The following is a 10153-nucleotide window of genomic DNA, read 5'->3' as shown; positions in this document are numbered from 1 at the left end:
CATGTTACTTGCAGCTAAGAGTTCTAAGTGATACATTCACTTTGTAGAATTTCAGGCAAAACTTCGAATCCATTGTTTGTTAAGCAATTTGTGATATTAAACAGAGAGTGGATCTGTGTAACTCCCAAACAGCTGGTCATTTCAATTTAAAAACAAAAAAATGGCGAGGCACGGTGGCTTCCTCCTGTAATCCCAGCACTTTGGGAGGCCGAGGTGGGCAGATCACTTGAGGCCAGGAGTTCAAGAACAGCCTGACCAACGTGGTGAAACCCTGTCTCTACTAAAAATACAAAAATCGGCCAGGTGCAGTAGTCCATGCCTGTAGTCTCAGCTACAGGGGAGGCTGAGGTAGGAGAATAGCTTGAACCTGGGAGGTGGAGGTTGCAGTGAGCTGAGATTGTGCCATTGCATTCCAGCCTGGGAGACACAGGGAGACTCCATCTCAAAAACAAACAAATAACTGTATGAGTTGATAAAGTATCAAGGAAAGATCATAATGCTACAGGTCTCTGAAAAGTTTAGGGGTACTTTGGCAAATGAAGTGAATAGAATAAAAGGATGTCCAAATGGTTAAAGTTCTGAACACATACACAAGATGGGTTGACCTACATATTTCATTACATGGTACTGCACAGTATGTATAAATAGGCAATTTCTGAACTTAAGTATCAGCAGAGAGAGATGCTGCTCTAATGCCTGGAGAGACAGGATAAAAAGAAAATTGAATATTGACAACAGATCTTTTTATGGTAAAGGAGAGACTAGGCCACTCTCATTCTGCAACTGATGAGCAATTACTGGGCAAAGAACTAGCAGAATTGCTGTATCACTCTGTCTTCACCAAGGACTGTATAATTACTCCTTTCCATTTCTAATTTTTAGAAAAGCATGCCTGGTGGAAGAAAAGGTAGGTAGGACTTGGTTTCCATTTTCAGGGGGATAATGTGAAGACAATGTGTTTTGACTCTAGAAACATCTTGAGCTCCTTGAAGGAAAGGAACTATGTAATTTTAAAATGAGAATAATTATATATTTTATGTAAAAGAGTTATATGCTTGGCTTATGATATTTAAAGCAAAATGATCATAGCATATGTTTGTTTTATATGATTTGGGAAGTGACATTCAATTTTAGAACATTGGCTGGCACATAGTAGGCACACAGATATTAGTTGAAGGAATATTTGTTAACTAATTGCCAGAAAAAAAGTTTAAAAGGATAAAAATACGTTGTTTATTCATCTGAATAGGGAGGAAAAGCCTTTTTTAACTTCTAAAACTTCTAAATAAGTTTAAAGTCTTTTTTTGCATGATATAACTTTAGAATAAATTATTTCTATTATTACCTTTGGGTTTTTTTTTAAGCTGACAATTTTTAAAACTAGCAAATACATTTTTAAACAGTTTCCAAAACTAAATTAAGCTTGATAATTAGGTGTAAATTGAGATGTGAGTGGCAATTCTATTTAAACTCTTTAAAAATCCATTCTATACTTGTCAGTATTCTTAATAGAACGTTTGAATTTTAGAAGAATTTGAAAGGAGATAATGTTTAGGCATATCTGTCTGCTTATGGAGGCTTCCATGGATTTATTTCAAAAGGCTTTTGCTTTATTTTTAAAAATCCCATAAAAAAGTTTAATAATTCAATAGGATTTTCATTAATATGGCAGGACATTATAAACCACATTTGAAACCATACACAGTACATTTAATTCTAATCTGACCCATACATGTACTATTTCTTAAAAGCTTATCAAATCCAGACCTTTGAAGATGCATACACTGTAACAGATTTTTTAAAAACATGATGGAAAATATATACCACCCAGCTAAACACTCTCTTGATTTAGAATCGAGGCCTATATGTTTCTATTTCCATAGTGACTATTGCTGTGGAATCGACATGTTTTAATTTAGATATGAGATTATAAACATCATTTGGAGGCAGAATTTATTTTTTTCTCCTACAATTTCTGAAAACTGATCAGTCTAACTGCTGAACAGAAGCAAATTCTGGAGCAGGATTTAGAAATTGTTTGGCTTTTGGGGCATTTGTGACTAACAAAAGATGAGTTTTCACAGAAACTCATGGCTTTTAAATCTTTAATCCTTAAAAAATGTAACTTTTCATACTTTATAAAACAAAGAAGAAATTCTTTATCAGGACTCCTTCAGAAGCATTTAAATTGTGCTAACATATTGTTTCAAAAAGGAAAAAAATCAGGGCAATTAGGAAAGTACAGATTCTGCTTGTATTTTTGTCTAAAAATTTCCCAAAAAGTTGGAATGAGACATTCTACGGTCATCAATTACCTAAGAAGAGTAGTTAGGGTGTGACACACATTTAGGTCAAACAAAAGTTAGCAACCCAAATCACTCATGAAAGAAAAAGAAGGAAAAAAATATATTCATTAACTTTTTTCCAAGAAATTTTTTGAACCCCTACCATTCCTGGTTAAGAAGCTCATAGATGAGGGTGGGCCATGAAGAGGAAACAGGCAAGTGTAGCGGAGGCTCGTAAGTGCTCCCGTGGAGAGAAGCTGAAGGTGTTGGCAGAGCACACAGGAAGAATGCAAAGGGTGGAGGAAAGGGTCCTGAGGGCTCTACAAAAGAAAAAGTTGTAGACACTAAAAGGGACTCCTTCTTTAAAAATAATAATAATAATAATAATAATAAAGACGAAACACTCAGACAACTCTGCCTAATATGGTGGAATCACAGAGCCCAGCTGGCACGTAAGCAGACACCGTCCCATTCCTTATGACTGGAAGTTATTAAAAGCCATACTATTTCAATAACCCTTGAAATGCAGCTTTTGGATTTGGATGAATAAAGTTGGAAAAGGCCTTCCTAAATTCATTCTATACTTGTCACTCTGCTTATTATAACATTTAAATTTTAAAAGAATTTGAAAGAAGATTTTTTAAACATCTTCAACTCTTTCTGATCACTTTTTGTTTTCCCTCGTAATGGTAGAGCAAATCCAAAAGTTTACACAACTCAAGGATTGCTAGAATTGCCCTGCCTTCAGAAGCCAGCTCCTTAGCCCAGGGATAATCTATAACAAAAAGAAACTGTGGGTCTGCAGAGGGGAAATCACGATAGACGTCAGCCATGAGGGGAGAAAAAAAGATAGTAAGAGAAGACATTATTTTGTTTAACTGATGATCAGTCAGACTCATCAATGACAACAGAAAGCAAAAAGCTAAAGCTTTCACAGCATTGTTTCAGGCTTGAATTTTCTCTGAAAGTCCTGCAGGTGTTTGCTGAAGATCTTCTCCAGTTTAATGAGGTGTATCTAGTATGCTCTTTGAAAAGATCATATTTAGGTCAGACATAGTGGTTCATTCCTGTAATCCTAGCACTCTGGGAGGCTAAGGTAGGTATATCACTTGAGGTCAGGAGTTCGAGACCAGCCTGGCCAACATGGTTAAACTCCATCTCTACTAAAAATACAAAAAATTAGCCAGGCATAGTGGCACGTTCCTGTAATCCCAGTTACTTGAGAGGCTGAGACAGGAGAATTGCTTGAACTCAGGAGATGAAGGTTGCAGAGAGCAGAGATCATGCCATTGCACTCCAGCCTAGGCAGCAGAGCAAGACTCCATCTCAAAATAAAATAAAATGAAAATACCATATTTAATATATATTGTCAGGCTTTTTTACTCTTTGAAATGATATTAAATGAAGACTTGCTGGGACTCTGGAGGCTATGAAAAGCAATGGGGCAGATCAGAAGGGACAAAACAGTCGTTCATGAAATATTTACTGAACACCCACTATGTGTTGGGTACTATTCTGGGATCTGAGGAATGCAGAAGTGAAGAGAATGTATAAAGATCCCTGCCTTCATGAAGCTTACACTCTAGTAGCTAGATAAAGATAATCAATAAAGCAGGGAAGGGGGACAGGTAGTGTGTGTGTGGGAGGGGGGAGAGAGAGAAAGAACGTGCCATCAGAGTAGATTTCATATTTCAAACAGATCTGTAGAGGAGTAGATTGGTAGAGGAAAGCCTGCCAATATCTCAAAGGGCAAGATCTGAGCAAAGACATGAAAGAAGAGAAGGATGACCCGTGGGGAAAAGGGTTCCAAAGAAGGCACAGCAAATGCAAAGGTCCTGAGGCAGGAATGTGGTTGGCATGTGAGAAGAACATAAGGAAGCCAGCATAACTGTAGTGGAGGAGAGGAGAGGAAGAAAGTAGGTGAGCTCAGAGACATTCATTTGAAGGGATGGGGGTGAAGGCCTTGCAAGTCACAATAAGCCTTTTACTCTGAGTGGTAAATGGTAAAGCATTGGAGGGTTTTGAATGGAAGAATGACATGATCCAATATGTTTCAACAAAGATTGTCTGTGCATCTACTGTGAGTCAAGTACTGTGCTGAGCCACAAACTTAGGTGCTAAGAATATACTAATAATCATGACAGACACAATCCTGGTCCTCATTGACCTTATATCCTAGTGGGAAAGAAAGAAAGAAAAAAAAAAGTAAAACAACACACAAAAAAGAATTTCTACTTGTGATAAGGCTACAAAAAATGAAAACAAAAACTCAGCACTTGAATAATGAGAGATGGGGTGAGAGGAGTGTATGGGGAAGTTTACTTTGTGTAAGAGCATCAAATAAAACTTCCCTGAGGAGGTGATATTTGAGGTGAGTCTTAAGAGATGCAGAGGAGCTAGCTCTAGCTAAATATAAAGTCTTAAGAGATGCAGAGGAGCTAGCTCTAGCTAAATATAAAGTTGATAAATATATCAAAGAGAGGGAACTGGATGTTCAAGGGTCCCAGGAAACAAAAGGATGTTTGTTCAAGGGCCCGAGGAAACAAAAGGTGGCTTGTTACAAGGACAGAAAGAAACCAGTACGGCTGGTCTGCAGAACATGCGGAGAGAGAGGAAGATAAGATGAGACTGTCGCTATAGGTTGGAGCTCAGCCAGGATAGTAAAGGGACCTGAATATGAAACTGATGACCCAAGGTAGACAAAATGTCAGATATCATAAGAGAGCTATAGATTTTTTTTTTTTTTTAAAGTAAGTTTTGAAGAAAAACAGCTGTCATGGGGCATTTGGAAGGAAGTAGTGTTGAACTATACATTGTGGATGCATAGAATCTGGCCATGTTCAGAAGGGAAGACGACATTATGAGAAGAAAACATGGGGGTGGGTCGGACTTGCCTTCAAATGCTACTCAGCCAGTAACAGCTGTGGCTAAACTGACACTTTGAAAGCCTCTGTTTTCCCCCACCTGAAATGATAACATGTGCATTGCAGGTGTGGGAGAATTAAAAATAGCATTCATAAAACTCCTCATGTATTGTAAGTGCCAAATAAATGATAGTTATGATAGAATATGAGTTCTGTTGATTTGAGTTTCTACTCCCCAGCTTGAGTGAAAGCACAGAGCCAGTGACAGCCACCATCTGAACCTTGCAAATCATTTTCAACACATCACTTTATTTGTACCTCCAGCCTAGATTTGTTAAGTGCCTACAAGGTGCCAGGCATGAGCTTGGCATTGGAAATACACTGCTGACAACAAGCCCCTGCCCTGTGGTACTTCCAATGTACTTGGGAAGCAAACAAAGGGATAAGGAAATACATGACTTGTGATAAGTACTGTGAAGGAAAAGAATGAAAGAAATGTGGAATGAGTGGATAAGGATGGAAGAAGAAGAAAGGAAATCTAGGAAAATGATGTGAAGTAAGGAGAGACAAAGGCTCTTTCTAAAGTAAGCCTCTTTGTAAGATAAACTATCCCAAGTGTTACTACAATTGGTATTATTTAACTCCCTCCTTTTCAGGAAAAGCTCTTCTGAGTACCCTGTCCTCTGAGGAGGACAGGGAGCCAGCCAGCCACAGGAAAAGTGAGGTAGAGGAGGGAGAAGGATTCTCACTCCTTGGGCTCACCTCAAAACACTAGAGGTGGGAAACAAACTAAGGAGGAAATCAGCCCCCATTAAAGGGCTCATAGGGAAAACTGAAAACTCCCAAAGCTCTTTTCTCTAGCAGACACTTTGGCATTTATTTTCCCAGAGGACAGAATATATAATACTGACTTCCAAAACCATTGATTTCCCATGATCTAACCAGAAGTGATGTGATGAGTACTTTAAGCTTAGAGCAGCCACTTGTGAGTTCTACAAATCATCCCTCGAGGGATGCAATGGCAAACATCAGTACGTTCTTTTACAGCACAATATTCCTTTGCAGTAGATAGTTGTCTTATGTCAATTTTATAGATATGAGAGAAAAACCGTAGAGACCTTGTGCGTCTTCTTCAAATTAATCTTAGACCTACAGCTTAAATCCCATGTTTACGCTGGCTCAGGCAGAACCTCCAACTCTGCTCTGCCTTCATCCCCAGAGAAATCCTGCAAATTTGATCATAGATGTATAAGATATGAGAAATTTATATGAGAGAAAATTTTGGCCAAGAGGGCAATTTTACTAAAAGTCATGCATTTTTATGAATCAGTCACAATAATCAGAGAGCTTGATTTCCTTCATTTCTTTTTCCACAAACTGTGTCACGACTGAAGTTGTCTGGCAGCTTCTAGTTGTTACTGGGCAACACAATTGGTGCTAGCCTGTAAGAACTTCATCTTATAGGTTAAGGCTTATGAGCCTATATGAGAGCTTATGAACACATACTTCACAATATTTAAGGTTGAAGAAGTAACTTGAAAGAAAATCTGATCAAGGAAGCTGTTGTATTTGTTTTCTGATGTCTCTTAAAGATCAGCAGTACAATATAATCCATTGTCCTTTCCTTTTTCATCTTAGGTCTTAGGAGATTCAACGTCTATTGAACCAGCCTTCTCTCTCAGTAATCTTTGTAGCTACTGTATTTTTCTCTTATTTGTAACCTTGTTTTCTATTTATACTAACAACTTTATTGAATATATGGGCTCCTTATTTGAATATATGAAATCTTGTTGAATATGTAGGACAACCTTATTGAAATATGTATTCATTTCTGGAAAGGAACAAAGGATAGATACAGAAAACTCCTTCCCCAAATGTACAAGGTTTTAGGATCTGTGTTCAGTTAACAAAGCACAGACTTTTAAACTCAGACTCTAGAAGCTAGTCTTCCTCTCATCTCACTGCTTGGCCTCAGGCAACTATCTTTCTAAAGTCTGGGTTGAGATACTCTCTTTTTCAATAGACTACATTTAGCAACTTGTTCCTACATCACAGGAGTGCTGGGGTGGGGGGAAATAAACAAGTTATTTCCTAAGAACTCTTTCTAAGCAAAACTACCCTAACTCCCATTATTGTTGTGCTATATTTTTAACTTCTCTCTTTCCTAAGCTCTTTGACCCAGTATCAGCCCATCTTATCCTAAAGACATTTTTATTCTGAATATAAATATAGGGTGTGAATAGTGTTTTCTTCCTCCAAAATTTTTTTTTCAAAAAGCAAAGCAGAGCACTGCCTGTGTAAGTGTGTAAGCCACACTGCCTGAAAGGCCCTCAGGAGTATAAGGAGGGATTCAGGTAGACAATAAAAATCCTGGAAAGGGAAATTCAGTCTTGACTGTGAGATGTTATAGTTCCAGGACCAGAAAGAGAAGGCGGGTCATGGAAGGAAGATGACTATACTCATCTGCATCTTTGGTGACAAGCCAAAAAGGACAACACTGTCCAATTTATGTGAAAAAGGAATTCACTGGAATGTTATTGGGCAGCTAATAGAACAAAACAAAGGTTGTAATGCCAGATTTGGAAAGGCAAAAATTAGAGCAACTCAGGATGTGTAACTAACAGGTCCACAGTCTTCTTAAAATAAATTGATTCACAGTCTCCTTGGAATGAATGAGCATCAGTTATTTATAGTCTTATCCCTCTGCTCATGGGTCAAATTCCAGAGAAAGCATCTGTATGACCTAGCTTGGGTCCCATGTCTGTTCCTTGACCAGTGGATATGGCATGGGGGGAAGGACAGATTGCTTCACAACAGTTCCAGTGGTCTGTGTTCAGTGAAGAAGGGCAGCTATCCCAAAGCAAATTAGAATGCTGATAACCAGAAGAAGGGAAAGTGGATGCTGCTCAGGCAAAAACAAACAATAAATAAATCATCCTTGTGTTTAGGAATTGTTCATTAGTGACAGTCATTGGCACTAAGACATCCTACAAACCTCATCATTCTATGAGCTTGTGTAACAGTTCACTCTATCGTTCCCTTCTCCTGACACTACAGCTAGGTCTCCGACTTCTGTGACTTCAGGAAGTGTGAGAGAAAGAGTGGTATCCTGGAAAGCTCTCACCCAAAAGTCTGTTAAGAGTCTCAAGTTCCTAAGACAAGCAACCACCTCCTTGTGGAAAAATATGGCCTACCCAATATAACTGTTAAACAGTCACATTTAAGTCAAGGATGTGTTGCTTCGGTGATTCCATCTGGAGACTTGGCTGGGAAATGCACGGTTTAAAAACATGGCAGCAGTATATCTTTCTATAAATTTTTTTACTTTGATCAATTACCATTCCATTCAGTGGGAAAATGGTATGTGGGTCAATGGCCTACTCCACCCACTGGCCAAGAATGTTCTTTGTTTTCTGTTGCATACCCTCAAAAACTCCTTTTCTGAGTCCTAAAGCAGATTTGAGCTGGATCAACCAATGGGCAATTTGGAGCTCTGGGGGAAGGGAGGTTTTTTTTATTAAATCCAAGTGGATTAATTTGAGGGGCCAACTGGAGTTGTACTGATGCTTCTCTTAGTTTCTGGGTGCATCAGAGACTTAAATTGCACCAAAACTGGTACTGGCCACCTGTTTTAAAGTAGCCTTCTCCCAGATATGTCCTATCTGGTCACTCTCTTTTATTTCCTTCCTGGTGTTTACTATCATCTGAAATTACTTCATGTTACTTGGCATGTTTATCACGTGTCTCCCACCTTTAGGATGTGAGCTCCACAAGGTCAGTCTGTCTTCTTTACAGTTGTGTCCCTACCGCAATGCCTAGCACAGACCAAGCCTTCAATAAATATTTGTTTTATGACTGAAGTGCTGCAGAATGGAGTGCAACATGGCTATTCATAATACTAGGTTTGGTAACCTCCCCACCCATGGGGAGGAGTGAAAGCTGATATCCACCGCTTAAATGTAGTGTACCCACTAAATGCCAAAAACAGGACACAACATAGCCAACGAAGCAGGCACAGTCCCTGCCCTTATAGTTCTTATAGCATTTTATTTGCTAAAGAACACTGGAGTCCTATTTGCTCTGCCAACCAAGTATCCAAAGATTAGGGTGGTAATAACATTAGCAGTAGTAATTAATCATAAGAGTAAATAGCTATAATTTATTCAACATCTATGTGCCAGGTACTTTGCACATTTTATGTCATTTAAATCCTTCTAACAAGACACTGGGGACGCCAAAAAGTGGGAGGATGGGAGAGGAGCAAAAATCGAAAAATTGCCTATCAGGTACAACATTCACTATTTGGGTAATGCGTATACTAGAAGCCCAATTCCTACCAGATCAGTATGTAATATATGCATGTAACACACAAGCACATGTACCCCCCAAATATAAAACAAAATGAAATATCTGGAAAAAAATCTTTCTAACAAGTACCCTATTAATATTTAAGATTTCAAAGATGAGACAACTGGGTCTCAGAATGTTAAGAGGAATCACTTATGGTCATGCAGCTGGTAAGTGTTGAAATCAGCTGGTTTATGTGACTCCAAAGCCCATGATGTTTTGTCTACCTCCTACTGCTTCTCTCAGAAACAGGCAGGCCTCAGCAATTGTTCTCTCTGCCCTAAGACATTTCTAGCTCCAGAAGTCAACTCCATTGGATTACTCAGGAAATGTAGAATGCTGTCCAGTCACTCCCTCATAAGGTCTCTCACCTTCCAGCAATAATAATTGCGGTCACTTAGCTAAATGTCGGCAATGGATCAGGTGTTAGACTTGTCCTATTGTATTAGATCATCCTAACAGTCCTGTGCAGCAGATGTTATTGTGCTCATTTTGCAGATAAGGGACCTGAGGCTTAAAGAGGGCAAACCTCTAGCCCAGTGTCCCACAGCTACTCAGAAGCAGAGCAAGGTTTCAGAGTCAGATCTGTTAGTACTAAATCCAGCCAGGTCAAACCACATCTAGTTGCCATCAACTTCCTGTCTTTTTTTTTTTTTT

Source organism: Colobus angolensis, unplaced genomic scaffold, assembly GCF_000951035.1.
Source record: "Colobus angolensis palliatus isolate OR3802 unplaced genomic scaffold, Cang.pa_1.0 Scaffold26, whole genome shotgun sequence".
In the NCBI taxonomy this organism is placed as follows: Eukaryota; Metazoa; Chordata; class Mammalia; order Primates; family Cercopithecidae; genus Colobus; species Colobus angolensis.
This window is presented reverse-complemented; position numbering follows the sequence as displayed.